The 18,064-nt window shown below is 35.3% G+C and overlaps 1 protein-coding gene across 5 annotated transcripts in view; it reads left to right on the top strand.

Moving 5' to 3' along the window:
- GSK3B (glycogen synthase kinase 3 beta) overlaps positions 1-18,064 on the top strand; it is a 206,182-nt gene that overhangs the window by 139,839 nt on the left and 48,279 nt on the right. The gene's annotated exons all lie outside the window — the stretch shown is intronic.

The following is an 18,064-nucleotide window of genomic DNA, read 5'->3' as shown; positions in this document are numbered from 1 at the left end:
TGAATACTTCAAGCATCATATCGCTACTTTGGAATGCATCCTGTTCTATATCTGGACAGCTTGAATTTAGTTTTTATTGGGCTGAGCAAGCCTCAGGAGTTTTTGTTTTTATGTATTTATTTTTTTATTGTTTAAAAAATTTATTTTATGTTGGCATATGGCTGATTAACACTGTTGCGTTGGTTTCTGGGTACAGCAGAGTGATTCAGTTATACATATATGTGTGTCCATTCTTTTTCAAATTCTTTTCCCATTTATGTTATTACAGAGTATTGAGCAAATTTCCCTGTACTGTACAGTATGTCCTTGTTGGTTCTTTTTAACTTTTACTAGTTATTTCCTGGACTGTGATTAAGTTGTTTTAAAATCCTTGTACTTGATTTGCAAAAATATTTTTGAAAAAATGATTTTGCTAGGTATCACTGTGTGCAAGTGTGATTGAAAACACCATGTGTGATCAAGAATCTTCCTTACTGTCCATATAGTTTCTTTATGATTTGTACCTGAGATCACTGCTATTTGCCGTCTTTTTTTGGTAACTCATCTTTCAGTTTCAGATTGAAGCTTTCAACTTAGTTCAGCAGATCTGCATCCTTCCTGATTGCTACACTGCACTCAGGTCTAAGTTCGGATAGTTTGATTTTCTTGTTTCCTAAAAGCCTTTGTATTCTTTATTATTATTCAAATTAGTATTCTAACACAGGAGTTGGCAAACTTTCTGTAAAGGGCTAGATAAAACGTTTTAGGCTTTGTCGGCAAAAAATGGAAGTCCTGGATGTCTGAGATACATAACAGAAAACAAAACAGGACAGAAAACAGAAAAACAAATTTTCACAAATTTTTCATTGATGAAATTCAAATTAATGTAATAACTGAGTAATGCAAGTCTATTGATTAGAAGAATGAGTTTCTTTTGAGGAGCATGTGAAAATTCTCTTAATCATGGTTCAAAGTCAGTGTTTCATAGCCTCAAATTGAGGGCAAATGTTTATCTCGAAAATCATTTCTTAGTTCATGTTAGTTCAGTTGCTCAGTCATGTCTGACTTTTTGAGACGCCATGAACCACAGCACGCCAGGCCTCCCTGTCCTGTTCATCACCAGCTGTCCATCACCAACTCCCAGAGTCCTCCGAATCCCATGTCCATTGAGTCGGTGATGCCATCCAGCCATCTCATTCTCTGTCGTCCCCTTCTCCTCCCTCCCTCAATCTTTCCCAGCATCAGGGTCTTTTCAAATGAGTCAGTTCTTTGCATCAGGTGGCCAAAGTATTGGAGTTTCAGCTTCAACATCAGTCCTTCCAGTGAACACCCAGGACTGATCTGCTTTAGGATGGACTGGTTGGATCTACTTTCAGTCCAAGGGACTCGCAAGAGTCTTCTCCAGCACCATAGTTCAAAAGCATCAATTCTTCAGCGCTCAGCCCTCTTTATAGTCCAACTCTCACATCCATACATGACCACTGGAAAAACCATAGCCTTGACTAGACGGACCTTTGTGGACAAAGCAATGTCTCTGCTTTTTAATATGCTATCTAGTTTGGTCATAACTTTCCTTCCAAGGAGTAAGTGTCTTTTAAAAATTTCATGGCTGCAATCACCATCTGCAGTGATTTTGGAGCCCAGAAAAATAAAGTCAGCTGCTGTTTCCACTGTTTCCCCATCTCTCTGCCATGAAGTGATGGGACCGGATGCCATGATCTTGGTTTTCTGAATGTTGAGCTTTAAGCCAACCTTTTCACTCTCCTCTTTCACCTTCATCAAGAGGCTTTTTAGTTCCTCTTCACTTTCTGCCATAAGGGTGGTGTCATCTGCATATCTGAGGTTATTGATATTTCTCCCGGCAATCTTGATTCCAGCTTGTGCTTCTTCCAGCCCAGCGTTTCTCATGATGCACTCTGCATGTAAGTTAAATAAACAGGGTGACAATATACAGCCTTGACGTACTCCTTTTCCTATTTGGAACCAGTCTGTTGTTCCATGTCCAGTTCTAACTGTTGCTTCCTGACCTGCATACAGGTTTCTCAAGAGGCAGGTCAGGTGATCCAGTATTCCCATCTCTTTCAGAATTTTCCACAGTTTATTGTGATCCACACAGTCATGGGTCCTCTGGATTGGGCCATAGTTTGCTGACCAATCAAGTCAATACAACCAATCAGCATTTCTTCTATCCCCAGGCTTTCAGTTTGATGTATTTGAATTTACCACACCACAGTTCTCTGTACATATCACCATTTAATTTGGCATATATGTTTAGCTTATTAGAACTGTGTCATTTCTCTACCAATTATAATTTAGAACCATGTGATGGTTTATTCTTTGTCACTAATTTTAATGAGTTCGTTCATGAGATTAATACAGATGAAATTGCTTAGAAGCTAAGCTGGATAACTGTGATAAGTCATATATTTCGTGCTTGCCATCATATCTTGTAAACCTTTAAGTCCAAAGCTTATTTTACCACTTCTTGTCAGCCCTCCTAATTCCATTTTCTACTAATATTGGTTTGTTCTTATTTAATTTTAGTAGAAACTGTCAGTTTGTTATTGATGTTTTATGACTTCATTTTTATTTAGGGCTTATTTGTTGCAGGTTGTCCATGATTAATTTGTTGTAGTAGGCCAACTCTAAAACAAAACACTTCTCATTTATATATTATCTTGTCATCTTGCACTTATACATTGTCATCACCTAGCTAAGTTCCAAGATCACTATATAGATATTTTGAAGGTGTTAAAATGGATGTTAGACAACGTCCCAGGGCAGTTTGGAATATCAAACTTCTCAGCCCTTTTTACAGTTTTTAAGCAATACCACCCAGGGTAGATAAAACATCAGTATTAATTTACCACCCATTTGGTGACCTGAAGTTATACATTTCATTGAGGTTAATCAGTAGACATTGTAAGGGTGTGGGGGGTGTGTGTGTGTGTGTGTGTGGTATAGCTCTTAAATCTTACTGCATGGAGGTTAATAAACATTGTAGGAATTTTGTGTGTGTTTAATATAGCTCTAAGTCTTGTTGATCCTGTCTGTACGCTTGTACTTTACATATTGAATATCTATGATGTTTCATTGAAATAAGAAAGCATAACTAATTCTAATGTAACTGTTCCAGTTTTCCTGATCTAAGTTGTATGTCAGAAAAGAGTTGTATATGTTAGCTTTCAAAGTTAAATGTTATTAAGACGTTTTATATTTTAAGCAAATATTGCCATTTCTGCTAATCAGGACTTCAAGAATAGATTTGAGTTTTCTATGAAAAGTGGTCTCCCAGGTGCCCAACTCCAGCCTCAGTTTTTTTGAGATGTTAGTCATGAGCCCTTAGTTCTTTTGGAAACTAGGGAATCTGTGTTACTGTTCTTCTCTGCTCTCTTTTCATTTTCTTTCTTGAAAACCTCATGAGTATTCCTCTTGAGTATCTGGAGGTAGCTGATATACCCCCAAACCCATAAAATAGTTACTCTTTTCTTTGAATTTGAGTTTATGCAGAAAAGGAATAATCATACAGCAAACTTCATAAATTTTATAAATGGTAGAATTGCCTAATTATAAACTTTCTGAGCTGAACTTAAGCTCTAATCTGATGTGAAAAACTAACTCATTGGAAAAGACCCTGATGCTGGGAAAGATTGAGGGCAGGAGGAGAAAGTGGCCACAGAGGATGAGATGATTGGATAGCATCATCGACTCAATCAATGGACATGAGTTTGAGCAAACTCCGGGAGATAGTGAAGGACAGGGAAGCCTGGCGTGCTGCAGTCCATGGGGTCACGAAGAGTCAGACGTGACTTAGCAACTGAACGACAGACTTTCTGAGCAGGAACTTTCTTTTATTGTTACATTTTAATATCCAAAGGCACCATAATAGTTTTCAAGAAATAGTTAAGCTGAATTAAGCTGCTAGATCAGTGTTCATCTATGAATTTGGAATTACCTGGGAATTAATAAGAAAAGTTAGTGTGATTGTTATTGTATATGTTGTTTATTAAACTTTATTGGCTTGGATGTCCATGCCAATAATTCATAGAATAAGTAACACAGAGTATTTTAAACTGAGCTAACTTAGCGTAACATTTTAAATCTCCTCCCTATCTATCCTCAAACAATGCTTTTGCAGAATATTAAGAGTAAAATTAAAATATCTTCAGAGTAAGTTAGAAGTATAGGGCAGTATGGCATTGAAAGTCATGAAAAATCATTTTTAAGTATGAAAAGCACCTAGCTTTCTGAGATTGATTTCATACAGAGGATTATCAGATCAGAATCTTATTATACCTTTTAATCTCTGAGTATCAAAAAAGTGCTTAACTTTTCAAAGCATTTGTAGATAAGAGAGATTCTGTGTGGGAAGTCTCAGATAGTAGGATTTCTTAAATTCTTCCTTAACATACTAGTTAAAATAATCTTAAGACATATCTGATGTGGTTTCAGATACCTGGGGAAAATAAAACATTCTGGGAGTACGTCTGTCAGAAATTTCACAAGCATAGGTTCAGTGATGCAGCATTGTCCATTGGCACCTCTGTCATCGTCATATCAGTGGGGTTGTTTAGAAAAAGTCTTCTGAAGACTTAAAGAAGGTAGTGTTTTTTTAATGTTGATTGCTTTTTTTATCACTATGTACTATAATTTTATGTGCTCAATGCAGAAAACATACCCAGACACAAATACAAGGAGAACAAAAATAATCCCTTCCTGTTCTAGTACATCATGAAAAATAACTTCTATGAATATTTTTATAAACTTTTCTGTGCATAGGTATGTTAAAACAAAAACACCGTCTGTTCTGTGGACTTTTTTGATTTACTAAATAATTGTATTTCTCATGTGAAGAAGTATATGTTGATGAAGTGATTTTTTTTTGACTGCATAGATTGGACTGTAGATTCTATTCTGAATTACATAATTGATTCTGAGAAGAATAATGTAAAAGTACAGTGATAGATGGTTGCTTTTAAAAAAATTATATATTTAGCTTCTCAAAGATATGATTAACTCCTTACATAAATGTAAGATTTCCCCAAAATTCCCCGGATGTACTCAAGATGATGCAGTCTAGGAAATTCTGAACCTGGGACTGCTGTAGGTTTCACTAATAGTTTCTTTTCCCCCTCCAAATTTTAAAACACAAACTTCAAGTAAGGCAAGGTGAGCTTCAGTCTAGAGTTCAATTTTGGGATTAAAATATCACAGAACTAAATATTTGATAGAAACCAGTCATTTTGTAGAATTTCCAATTTTAAATATTAATGTTCCTAGAGATATAATTTGATTTATTTCATAAATATTTACTTACGCTTTGTAATAAGTTGACCATTTCTTTCTAATGGAAGTTTTAAAGGCAGAAGTAGTTAGAGTACACCTTTCTGATAATAGACTTTTTCTGTAGCTTTCATAGCTATAGTAACTAGCCTTTTAAATTTGGATATATGTCTTTTAGAAAAACATGACATTAAACATGTAGATGCCTTTAAAAATTTTTTATTTGTGTCAGTTTATGATGTACTGTGAAGTGATTCAGGTGTGTGTGTGTATGTGTGTATATATATATGTATATTCTTTTCCATTATAGTTTATTACAGGATCGTGAATATAGTTCCCAGTGCTATGCAGTAGGACTTCGCTGTGTGTCATTTTATATATAGTAGTAGTTTCTATCTGCTTATCTTAAACTCCTAATTTATCCCTCCCCCATCCTTTTCCCTCTTTGGTAATCATAAGTTTCTTTTCAAGGTCTGTGAGTTTGTTTGTCTTTGGTAAATAAGTTCATGTCATACTTTTCTCTTAGCAGTAGTTAACTCATTTTAGATACTTACATAGATGTTTCTTACACGGGAAAGAACTAGTACAATCTTAGCTCTAGCAGAAATTTTAGGAATTTGAAAGTTTCTGGAAAACAATGGAAAGTTTCTGTGGAAAACAGTGAGATCCAAATAATCTTTTGATTATTTTATTATAGTTAAGTAGGTGAACTTTGTTTCTTGTGGTACCTAAAAGCTTGAGAAAGCAGAAGATTTAGCAGTGGAGAGTGGGATTGAAGAGAGTGGAGAATGGGATTAAAGACTTCCCTAGTGGTTCAGTGGTTAAGAGTCTTACCTGCCAGTGCAGGGGATTAGGTTCAGTCCCCGATCTGGGAAGATTCCACATGCCATAGGACAACTAAGCCTGTGCTCTACAACTACTGAGCCCATGCACTGCAACTAGAGAGTAGCCCGCGTGTAGCAGTGAAGACCAAGCACAGCCAAAAACAAATAAATAAAATTATTTAAAAAAAAGGGGGGGGGGAGTTTTCATTTTTTACTGTTCTGTGATACTGATTTTTTTTTTAAAATCATCTTTTTGTAATCCCAGAAACTGAAAAAGAATGGATGTTTTCAGTTGTTTTATGCCAGAATCTTTTGTTAGTAAACAAATAAATACAGTTACATAGAGTTAAGAGGGTTGCATTTTATTACAAATATCTATCTAAATCATTGTTTTCCTGGTCTTTTGATTTGACTCTTTGCAGCATGTGTTAGTCACTCAGTCGTGTGTGATTCTTTGCGACCCCATGGACTATAGCCTGCCAGGCTCCTCTGTCCATGGAATTCTCCAGGCAAGAATACTGGAGTGGGTTGCCATTGCCTTCTCCAAGGAACCTTCCCAACTCAGGGATCAAACTCAGGTCTTCTGCACTGTGGGCAGATTCTTTGCTGACTGAGCCACCAGGGGCTTTGCAGGGTAATTTAGACAAATAGATCAGTGATTATCTGGCCCCTCAGAAGTCTGCATTTTCAAATATTGGTAAAATGCTGCTAGTCATAAAAGCTGCTACCCAGTGAGCACTTCCTCTGCACCAGACACCGAGCTCAGCCCTTGACACATGTTACCACATTTAACCCTTTAATCCTAGCAAGACGATGATGCTGACGAAGATCAGTACTATGACTGCCACATCTGGGAAGGGTTGGGTGGTAGGAAAATCTGTCTGATTCATCTTTGGCTAAGTTGGTGTCCTCTATTCATGGAATTTTGTAGCTCTCGGGGAAACAATATGATACTTAATGTCAACTTATTATCTAGAACTCACTTAATTTAGTGTTTTTCATGTGTGACCACAAAATAAAGGAAAATGCTCCTAAATCCTATTGTAATGAATATACTAAATCAGTTTGTGATGTCTTTGGGCTAAGTTTAATTGTACTTCATCTAAATTAATCAAGGTTGTAAAAGTGGATTCCTGTGCTTTCAAGTACAGCTCGGTGTTATCTTCCTCATCTTTGCTTTGCAAATACTAGCTTTCAGTTATCTCCGTATTATGGATTGTTTAGCACCTTTGTATGCCCTGTCTCTTGGCTTGACATTTTCACCATCAAATAGTCTTTCAGACAGAGGTCTAAGAGACTAATTTAATGAGAATTTAATAAGTATAAATTATTTTTCTCCTAAGTTTTTTGATGGATCCATGATGATGTATCTTTGCTAACATGTATTTGGAGCTTAATCATACGTTACTTGATGGTATTTCTTTTGTTGTCATGGAGCTCTTCTTGTTAACAGACTACAGGGACAACATATTAAACTTAGTTCTCTCGCCCTTTTCCACTCCCCAGAACTAGTAAGCATACCACGTGGTACAGATTTTTACTTATAATGTATAATATGTAATATATATAAAAATATTTTATTTTTTTTTTCATTCTTGTTTTATTATTTACATTTTTCTGTTTATTACTGACTAGAGCAGCAACTTTTAGTCGCTTTTGCATCATGGACCTCTTTGAAAATCTTTCATAGCAATGGACTCACCCCCAGAAAAACATGTATGCTAAAATTTGGCACATGATATCAGGTGAACCTTGGACTTTCTGAAGCTTATCTTGAATATCTAGATTAAATATCCCTATACTAGTGCAAGGAATAATGGTTACAATTTATAGTAACTTCCTGCAGTATAAATACTACACACATAGTGTCAGCATTTTAAAAATAAGTAAATGAGTATTAGAAAAATCATTTTAATGTAAAATTTCTCAGTTGCATCTTTACATTAATATGTTGTACATAGGCCAGAAAAAACATCAGTTTTGTGTTGCTATTATGAAATTTTACTAACTCTATAGTAACTTACTCACACTTGGTTAAATCTCTATATGCTTATATGTAAGTGTGCCCAGGCATGAAAAAGTGGTGTCATGGCAATGTGGTCTAGTTAGCTTTTGACTTGAGAATAATGACATCCATTTGAAATTAATTTATCCCAAACAAGCAGTATAAAATGATTTACTAAGTTGCCAGAATATGTTTTATTTATTCAAAGAAACTTATTTCTTATAAACCTAAGTTTCATGACATTGTCACCTCAAAACTTTTGTGTTAATAGTTATATTTTAGAACCTGAGTCAGACAACCACCCACAAAATTACTCTTTGTGGAATATAGTACACTTATCAACTGTAGATTCTTCTCCACGATGGCAATTTGAGTTCTTCTGTATATTTGTTTATTTTCAGGATTCAATATAAAGAAACACTGGACTCTTGTAGAGGGGCATTTATTTTGTTAAAAGCATACTGATTGATATTTTATATTTATAAAACAATTCTTACTGTTTTCTTGATACGTATAATAGAAGGAAAACAAAGAAAATCTTGGCTTGTGGTGCTACAACACCACAAAAACTATAACACTAAGAACTATAGTGTTAGTGATTCTCAGAGGAAGCAAGAGCTAGGGGATGTGTGTATAAAATGTTTACATGTCTCAAAGGGGAGTGTGATTTTTTTTTTTACAAGTTTGGAAGATATAGTGAGGTGTTTTTTTTCTTTTTCTTTTTTTTTTAACCCAAGAGATTCTAATCCTATCTGCCACCCCTCTTTTTGTTATATACCCTTACCTTGAACTTACAACTATGGCTGACATTCACCTTGGGGGGGGGGGGGGCGGGAATGACCACTGTGACTATGTATTAACCAAGAATGACTTTGTTTTACTTTATAGTGAATAATTTGCATAATCAAAACAGTAATCACCTTTTTTGGGGGAAGGAAACTACTTGTTGCCAAATATAAAATTTTATTAGGGAAGAAAAGTCACACTTCCCACTTTTGAAACTTATTTTATATCTGCAGTAATCAAGATAGTGCATCTACAGCGGAATATTATTAAGCCACAAGAAGGAAGGAAATTCTGCCATTTTTGTTAACATGGATGGATAGACCTTAGGGCATTATGCTAAATGAAATAAGCCAGACAGAGAACGACAACTACTCCATGGTATCACCTGTATGTAGAGTCTAAAAAGAAAAGGAAAAAAGTCAATCAGAGAGAGTAAAAAAGTGGCTGCCCCTGGGGTTTAGGGAGTGGAGGAAATGAGGAGAGGTTGGTAAAGAGGACAGATTTTCTAAGATGAACGAGGTCTGAGAATCTGATGTAAAACATGCTGGTTATAGCTGATAACACTATTGACCTAAATGTTCTCACCAGAAGAAGGAAGAGAAGAAAGAAAAGTGTGAGGTGATGACTATGTTAATTAACTAGATAGTATAGGTATCCTTTTACAATGTGTATGTATATAAAATCACAACTGTGTGCATTTAGTATGTCTTACGATTTTGTCAGTTAAACGTCAAGAAAGGGGGGTGAGAAAGTTTAGTACCGACGTGAGCATAGGCATGTAGGTCAATGGAGTACAATTGAATGTCTAGAAATAAACCTTTATGTTTATGGTCAGATTACCTTTGACAAGGCTTCCGGGGCAGTTCAATGGGGGAGCAGTAGTCTTTTTAACAAATGATATTTGGGCAACTGGATATCCATATGCAAAAGAATGAAGTTGGACCCCTACCTCTCACACCATGTACAAAAATTAACTCAAAATGTATAGGCCTCTAGAGCTAAGATTGTAAAACTCTTAGAAAGAAACATAAGTGTAAATGATTTTTTTTTTAGACATGAAACCAAAAGCACAAGTGACAGTAGAAAAAACATATATATTGAACTTCATCAAAATTTAAAAATTTGTTTCCCAAAGGCTACCATCCAGAAAATTAAAAGGCAACACACAGAATGGCAAAAAAATTTTGCAAATTATATATATGATAAGGAATTTCTATCTAGAGTAAGGAACTCTTACAACTCAACCATAAAAAGACAGCCCAAGAGAAAAATGGGCAAAGGATCCAAATTAACATTTCTCGAAAGAAGACATACAGGTGACCAGTAAGGACACACAAAAAAAGATGCTCAACATTGTTAGTCATTAGAGAAATGCAAATCAGATCCATAATGAATACTAGATCATATTTATTAGGATGGCCAAAATAAAGACCCACAATAACTAGTATTGGTAATGTGCGTGTTTAGTTTTTCAGTTGTGCCTGACTCTTTGCAACCTTATGGGCTGTAGTCCGCCAGACTTCTCTGTCCATGGGATTCTCCAGGCAAGATTACTGGAGTGGGTTGCCATGCCCTCCTCCAAGGGATCTTCCCGACCCAGGGATTGAATCTGCATCTCCTGCATTGCAGGCAGATTCTTTACCCACTGAGCCACCTGGGAATCCTTACCAAAGGATGTGGAGAAATTGAAACTTTCATACATTGCGCGAGGGATTGTAAAATGGTATAAACAAAAAATGGATTTGCACTTCCTCAAAATAATAGGGTTACCACACAACGCAGCAATTCCCTTCATAGGAATTTGAAAACATTTATCTACAAAAAAACTTGTACATAAAGGTTTGTAGCAGTATTATTTATAGCCAAAAAAGTATAAACATTTCAATTGTCCATCAGCTGATGAATGAAAAATGTCAAATACAGACTATCACAGAAAATATCAAGCACAAAAGGACACATGTTAATGTGATTCCATTTATATGAAATGTCGAGAATAAGCAAATCTGTAGAGACAGAAAGTAGATTAGTGGTTGTCAGTAATTCGGCAGAGTAGAAATGGGAGTGACTGCTCATGGGTACAGGGTTTAATTTGGGGATGATGAACATGTTCTGAAATCAGATAGCAGTTGATGGTTGTACACCACTGAATATATTAAAAAAGAAGTAAGTTCTATAGAGGGGTGTATATCTCAAAGCTTTGTTTGTTTTTTAAGACAAAATTGAAGACATCTGCCTACAGAACTTCTGATAAGGGTGTGTTGCTATTTCCACCATATTTTAAGAAAGGCAGTAAACTGACCATAGCTTTGCAAAGCACTCAGATCCACTTAAGTGGCAGGTGGCACAGGGCTAAATGAAGTAAATCATGGACACACAAAGGGACCCTCCTGTACTAGTTTAGGCTGAATAAATACTTTAGCCAAAAGTAAATACTTTTGAATAATTTATTCAAATACTTTTGTTGTGTTCAAAATAACATGACAGCTTGATGCTCTTTTCTTCACTAATATTCCTAATGGGATTTTAATGATTCTGCTGCTGCTGCTGCTGCTTTAGCTTTGGGGATGGGGAGAAAGGTTCCTTGCCTTTTGGAGATCAGAGGAAAACCCTGAGAAAGAAACATTGCAAACCCCACAAAAAAATCCTTATACCAAAATTTCACTCATTTATTATAGGAGAGGTCAATAGAAACTGTATAAAATCTGCATGTAAGCGTCTGCCTGCAGTGCAGGAGACCTGGGTTCGATCCCTAGGTTGGGAAGATCCCCTGGAGAAGGAAATGGCAACCATGAGTGGAGGACCTGGGTAGTCTATAGTCCATGGGTTGCAAAGAGTCGTACACAACTGAGTGACTCCACTTGTCTTATTTTGATAGTTAAGTATTTTAGCTACCTACATATAGTGTATTTAAAAAGTTTAAAACCTGTAACTTGTAGGGATATACCAGAGAGCATAACATTTTATATCAATCCTTTGGAAGTGAAAATGTAGTGATTCCAGTGTCAGTAGAATACTGATATTTTGAAATAGAGTAGCTCAGTGACATGATTTTTGGTTTTCACATTGTCATATTTATGATATAGACCAGTTAACCTGACAGTTATCCAATTTAAATAAACGTTTCTTTTATGCAGAAATCTCTCCTGCCTCTGTGTTATAAAATTTTTTATCTGCTTATTTTAAAAGCTTTGATTGAATTCATAATGGCCATGTGTCCTTTCAGTCTTTCAGAGTGCATCACGTTAACAGCATGTTGATTTAGTGAACCATTTGGGCCTACACAGAGGGTCTTTGCCCTCAAGGAGTTCAGAGACTTATTGAGGGGAGGTAAGGCAGCTCTGACCCCAGAAGTCTGATCAGAGTACAGAGGCAGAAGTATCCTATTCGGAGAGAATCCTATCTGGAAAGATTTCATTTAAGAGGAAATTCTTGAACTGAATCTTGAAACATGCAAAGATACTCACCATTGAGAGGAAGGGAATGGAGGGCATATGTGCTAATTTGGGCAGGGATGCTTAGTGAAGTCAGGTCTATCATGTGTTACTTTATGGTTCAAGCATAAAGTTCTGAATGGTGGGGATAGTGTATCAGTTTACCAGGAGGCTGGAGGTGTGGGCAGTGGCCAGAACACTTTTAGCCTGTAAGCACTTGGAAGCCACTGAAGGATTTTAAGCAGAGGAGTAACAGATTTCTAATAGAATTTCTTTGGCTTCAAGTTTGTTTTAAAGGCCACACATGTAGTTCTCTTGCTGAAGTTTGGCGACCTCTGGTGTTGGGCTATTAAAACGCAAAGCTGTGAAAGAAGTGTATTTCAGAGCTTTTGTCAGATGATTCTTAGCTTTATTTCTTTGAAGACATGAATCATAATTCATCACTTGATATTTATTGGTGTCTAGCTAAATTTGAAGCTAAATGAATGAAAAAAATTGTACAACAAATGTGATGGGACTAGATACAAATGAAACAATTGATTTAATCATAAAAGTTGAACAACTTCCCAAAGGGTTGTGACAGGCTAATCTCTGATCTTTGAGTCTTTCCACCACTTACCCCCATGACATTCTAGGATAGTAGGCTTAAAAAATGCTTTTTTGCAATAAATGGAAAGATCCTATTCTAATAGCAGATAACTCAGAGTACATACTCTTCACAATGGTGTGATCATTTTGAACATCCCCCTCCTTTTACTGTGTGAGAGATACCATAGTTATAGAAAAGTATATACAATATTATGTGCAGTTTCATTTTCTTTAAGTTGTGGGGCACTCAGTTTTTAGGAAATCCAGAAATAATAATTATTTTTTAAATGTACCTTTAGTCTTAAAAGCTTCTGGGGAAAAACTAATCTTCCATCTCTTAAAATTTGAGGGAACCCTGAGACTTGTTTTGTGTCTGAAGTGTTAAGGTCCATGTCAAACATACATTTATTTTCTAATGTATGAAATGAAAAAGTTTATGATTTCCAAATATAAATCAGCTGAAATAAATCAAGTAGAAATATACTCTGAACCTAGTAGAAGCTTAATATATAAAAGATATACTGAGAAGTGGAAATGGGATAGTTGACTTGTTTTTTGTTGTTGTTATTATTGATTGCAGATTGTGATGCATTCAGAATCTTTGCTCTTCATAATCTTTCGCTTGTTAACCTTTAAGACTTTAATGTTGCTATCCATCCATTATCTAATCCTTATTCTCTATCAACACTCAACTGATACAATTACCCAAATCATGCTGTTTTCTACCTCATACCTAGAGTGCATAGAATGTGTGTCTGATTCATTTGCTTAAATTAGCTCTTGTCTCTCCTTCCAGCATCCTTTCCTGAATCTTTTCCTTACTCCAGTTCATTGTAGTACTTTCACCTCATAGATCTCTGTGCTTATTTTGTTGTACTGATCTTGGCTATTTGAAGTTTGATTTATAATGTACAGGGGTTCTCTGTTGGCTCAGGTGGTAAAGAATCTGCCTGCAATGCAGGAGACGCAGATTGGATCCCTGGGTTGGGAAGATCCCTTGAAGAAGGGAATGGCTACCTACTCCAGTATTCCTGCCTGGAGAATTCTATGGATAGAAGAGCCTGGAGGGCTGCAGTCCGTGGGGTCGCAAAGAGTTGGATATGACTGAGCAGCTAACTATAATGTACAAGTCTTTCTGCCCTACAGTTCCTTGAGCAAGGGAACTCAGTAAATATTTTAATTGAGTGGAGTGACTTAGGAGACTGAAAAAAAAAATTTAATGCCTCTCAATTACGTCTTACCTTTGCATCCTTACATTCCTTTGCATCTTAATTCACATCTTTGCTTTCTTAAAGACTGTATGTACTGTATATAAAATAATTCTGATTTTAAGGTTTGGCAGACTCTGATACTTTTCATGCTAGCCTTAAAATAGCAACAGAAGAAAGATAAACATGGTTGTATTTAGTATAGTAATGGCATCACAAATTACATAATGGTCTTTTACTTTTTAAATTAATTTCATAGTGGTGTAGTTTACATACAATAAAGTATAACAATTTTAAGTGTACAGTTTAATGAGTTTTGACAGACATTTATACTATCCTGGTCAAGATTTAGAACATTTCTGTCATCCCCAAACATGTTCTTGTGTACCGCCTAGGGTAACCAAATGTCTCAGATTGCCCAAGACTGAGAGATCTGCCAGGATAGTCCCAGGTAAGCTGGGACAGTTGATCACCCTGTTTGTGTACCTTCGCAGTCTCCCATCTTTTGTTTCAGGTTACCGTTAGTCTGCTTTCTGTCACCGCAGGTTAGTTTTTCCTATTCTAGAATTTCATATGAATGGAATCATGTTGTGTGTGTGTGTGTGTGCTCTGTATCTGGCTTTTTTAGTTCAACATCATGTTTTTGTGATTTATCCATCTTTGTATTACCTATTCTAAGAGTTGTTTATCCATTTACCTGTGGATTAGCATTTGACTTGTTTTTTGTTTTGGCTGTTATGAGTAAAGCTTCTCTTTTTGTTTAAACAAACCTATGTTTACATTTCTCTTCAATAAAGAACAGGACTGAAATTGCTGTCATGTGATAAATGTGTGTGAACTTTGTAAGAAATCATCAAACTGTTTTCTAGAGCAGTTTCACTGTTCTGCACTTCCACCAGCAGTGTATGAGAGTTTCAGTGTTTTATATTTTCATCAACATACAGTATTTATAATAATTTTAAATTTAGTCTTAAAGTTTGTTCTAAGATTAAACATAGGCATCCTAATCTATCACAGTCTACAAATAATAATATACCACTTTGCATATAAAGTAAGAACCTTACAATAGCATATTTCCATTTCCCCTTCCTGTCCATTGTGCTCTTGTTGTCATACATTTTACTTCTGTAATATTCATTTTGCTTTAAACACTGTTTTCTTCTAAACCAGTTTAAAAGCAAAGGGGAGATTCGTGATGATGTTTGGTAGAAACCAGTGCAATACTGTAAAGCAATTATCCTTCAGTTAAAAATAAATAAATCAAAAAGTAAGTGAATACAACAGTGACCAACTTAAAAAAATAAATAAAAGCAAAAGGGAAATGTCATACATATAGTCTGTATTTATAATTTTTAGTGGTCTTTATTCCTTAGTGTAGATAGGAATGACCATTCATTTCCTTTCATCCTAAAGTATTTTCTTGTAGTGAAAATCTGGAGACAAACTCTCTTAGCTTTTGTTTGCTTAACAATGTCTTGTTTGTTTTATTTTTTTTCACTATTTCAAGGAGAGAAGTAGCCCTGAGTTTTATTATGTGGTTTAATTAATGGAGAGAACTGGAAATCAAGACATCTTGGTTCTGTTCCCGTCATTCTTTTGAAGGATATTTTTACTGGATATGGAATTTCTTGGTTTCCAGTTTCTCATTCCTTTTTTTTAAAGAGAGGTCTCTATTTTCTTCTGGCTTGCATTGTTTCTGATAAGTTGGCTGTATTATTGTCGACTGTATAAAATGTGTCTCTTTGCTTTGGGAAAAACTTTCCCTTTATCACTGGTTTTTATACTGTTTGGGTTTCATGGCATTTTCATCAAATTTGGGAAAATGTTGGCCACTATTTCTTCAAATATTTTTTCAACATCTGTTCCTCCAAGCCCCTTCTTAGACTCCAGTCACATGTACCTATGTTTTTCCAGCTTGTTTTACCTCCATACTTCAGCTTTGATTGTTTCTGTTTTGTTTTTTAAGTTCACTGATTGTCTTCTGTGGTGTCTTATCTGTTGTTAGACCTCTAGAAAAATTTTAGCTTCACATATCATACTTTTCAACTGTGCAATTACTGTATTTCTTTTAATCCTCTGTTTGTCTCCTCATTATAATAGCTGTTTTATGCCCTTGTTTGTCAATTCTGCCCTCTGTCATTTTTGTACCTATATCTGTTGACCAGTTCCCTACTCCCTTCTTTTTGAATCATATTTACCTTCTCCTTAAGAATATTTCGTCAGTCAGTTTTCTAATTGTTTTACTCTAGAGAGTAATTCTAATATCAGTTACTTAGTAGTTACTAAAAAGAGATGTCCATAGTAATGTCTTTTTAAAATAATGCAAGCCTTTGCATGATATTCCAGATTTATTGAGCTACTGATGCCAAGTTATACAGAATTATACTTTATTATATAAGGCTTTTTAGTTAACACAATATTTATACACAAAGCAGTTCTGTAACAAGGATGTTCTACAACTTAGGCCTTGAGATTAAAAATTCTAGGCAATAGAATTACTTACAATGTGCACATCCATAGGATTTCCTGCCGGTTAACATTCCAATCAAAATTCTACATGTGAAACGATCACATGTGCTACAATAGTGGAATTGACTAGTAACAGAGGCTCTCTGGCCCACAAAGCCTAAGGTATTTACTTTCTGGCCCTTAAAAAAGGTTGGCCAATCCCTGGACTAGTGGATCTCCCATCTACTTTTCATATCTATTAGCCAGCCTGGGGACAATGTGCTTTTCAAGATTTTAAAGTGACAAGAAAAAGAACAGAAAAATTATTATAATAGTTGTATATTTGACAAGAGAAATTAAACATAAAACAGACAGCAACATTGGAATTTCACTTTGTCCATCTAATAGTTCTAGTGATTCAAGGTCATGTGGCTGTAACAGTAATAAGATACCCTTTGCCATTTTGTGGTGATATGCTAGTTTATTTGGTTAATTGCTTTTAAGTAATTGATAGTGAATATATCAGTGATTCCATTTACTAGATATTAATAGTAATTAAGTTTCTTAAAAGTCACAAATATCCACATTTTGAAGATAAAGAACACAAACTCTGACCACCAATCAGAAGTATATTTAAGAATCTTTTTTGTATCATAACTATACATCAAAGCAGATAATCTCCCATTGTGATAAAAGATTTTTTTCCACATCCATGCCCTGGTATATATCAAATGAGAATTCTAGGTATGTAAAAAATGCTTAGATGAAAAGGTCAGAAATATTGAACCTTAGTTAATTATATGTATGCTAATAAGTGCAACTGATTTTCAAAGGCATCAGAAAATAAGGTGGATTGATATATGCATGGAGGAGCGGAAATGTGATGAAACAAATATATTGAAAAATATTAGAGAATCGGTAGTTAATATAAAGGGAGGACATTTTCACAGTTTTAAAAAAGATGCAACTTTTCTCATATGTGAAATTTTTCACATATAAAATTTGGGATAAATGTTTAGATCTAAGTGGTTGTGAGACAGTTTAGGGATAATATGGGAGTGACTTCACATATACACACATACAGTATACCTTCTTGCTTTCACATAAAATAAATTATTATAACTTATATGTTTATGTTAAGCAAACCTTGTGTGCATGTCATGTGTTTCTCAGCTGTTTGTTGTGTGTTTCACTGATTTACTTCCACCAGGAATATTGTTAGGTTATAATAAAAAGCATATATGAATTGAAACATTCACTTCAAGGAGCATCCTGCCTTTTTCATTATACAGTGTGTAAATATGGAAAAGTCAGCCAAATAGCCGATAAGTTCATATGATATATGTTCATACAGTAAAAAGATGGATTTACTGATGGTCTATATACAACCCCTCATTCTTTTGGCATTTTTACCAGCTTGTAGAGAGTTAGGACTGTGCCTTGTGCTAACAAAGTGCTGAATAAATAAGGGGAGACTGCACAAAAAATACTCACTGATTTGAGAGTGGGCAT

This window comes from Cervus canadensis, chromosome 7 (genome assembly GCF_019320065.1).
Source record: "Cervus canadensis isolate Bull #8, Minnesota chromosome 7, ASM1932006v1, whole genome shotgun sequence".
Taxonomy (NCBI): domain Eukaryota; kingdom Metazoa; phylum Chordata; class Mammalia; order Artiodactyla; family Cervidae; genus Cervus; species Cervus canadensis.
This window is presented reverse-complemented; position numbering and strand designations above follow the sequence as displayed.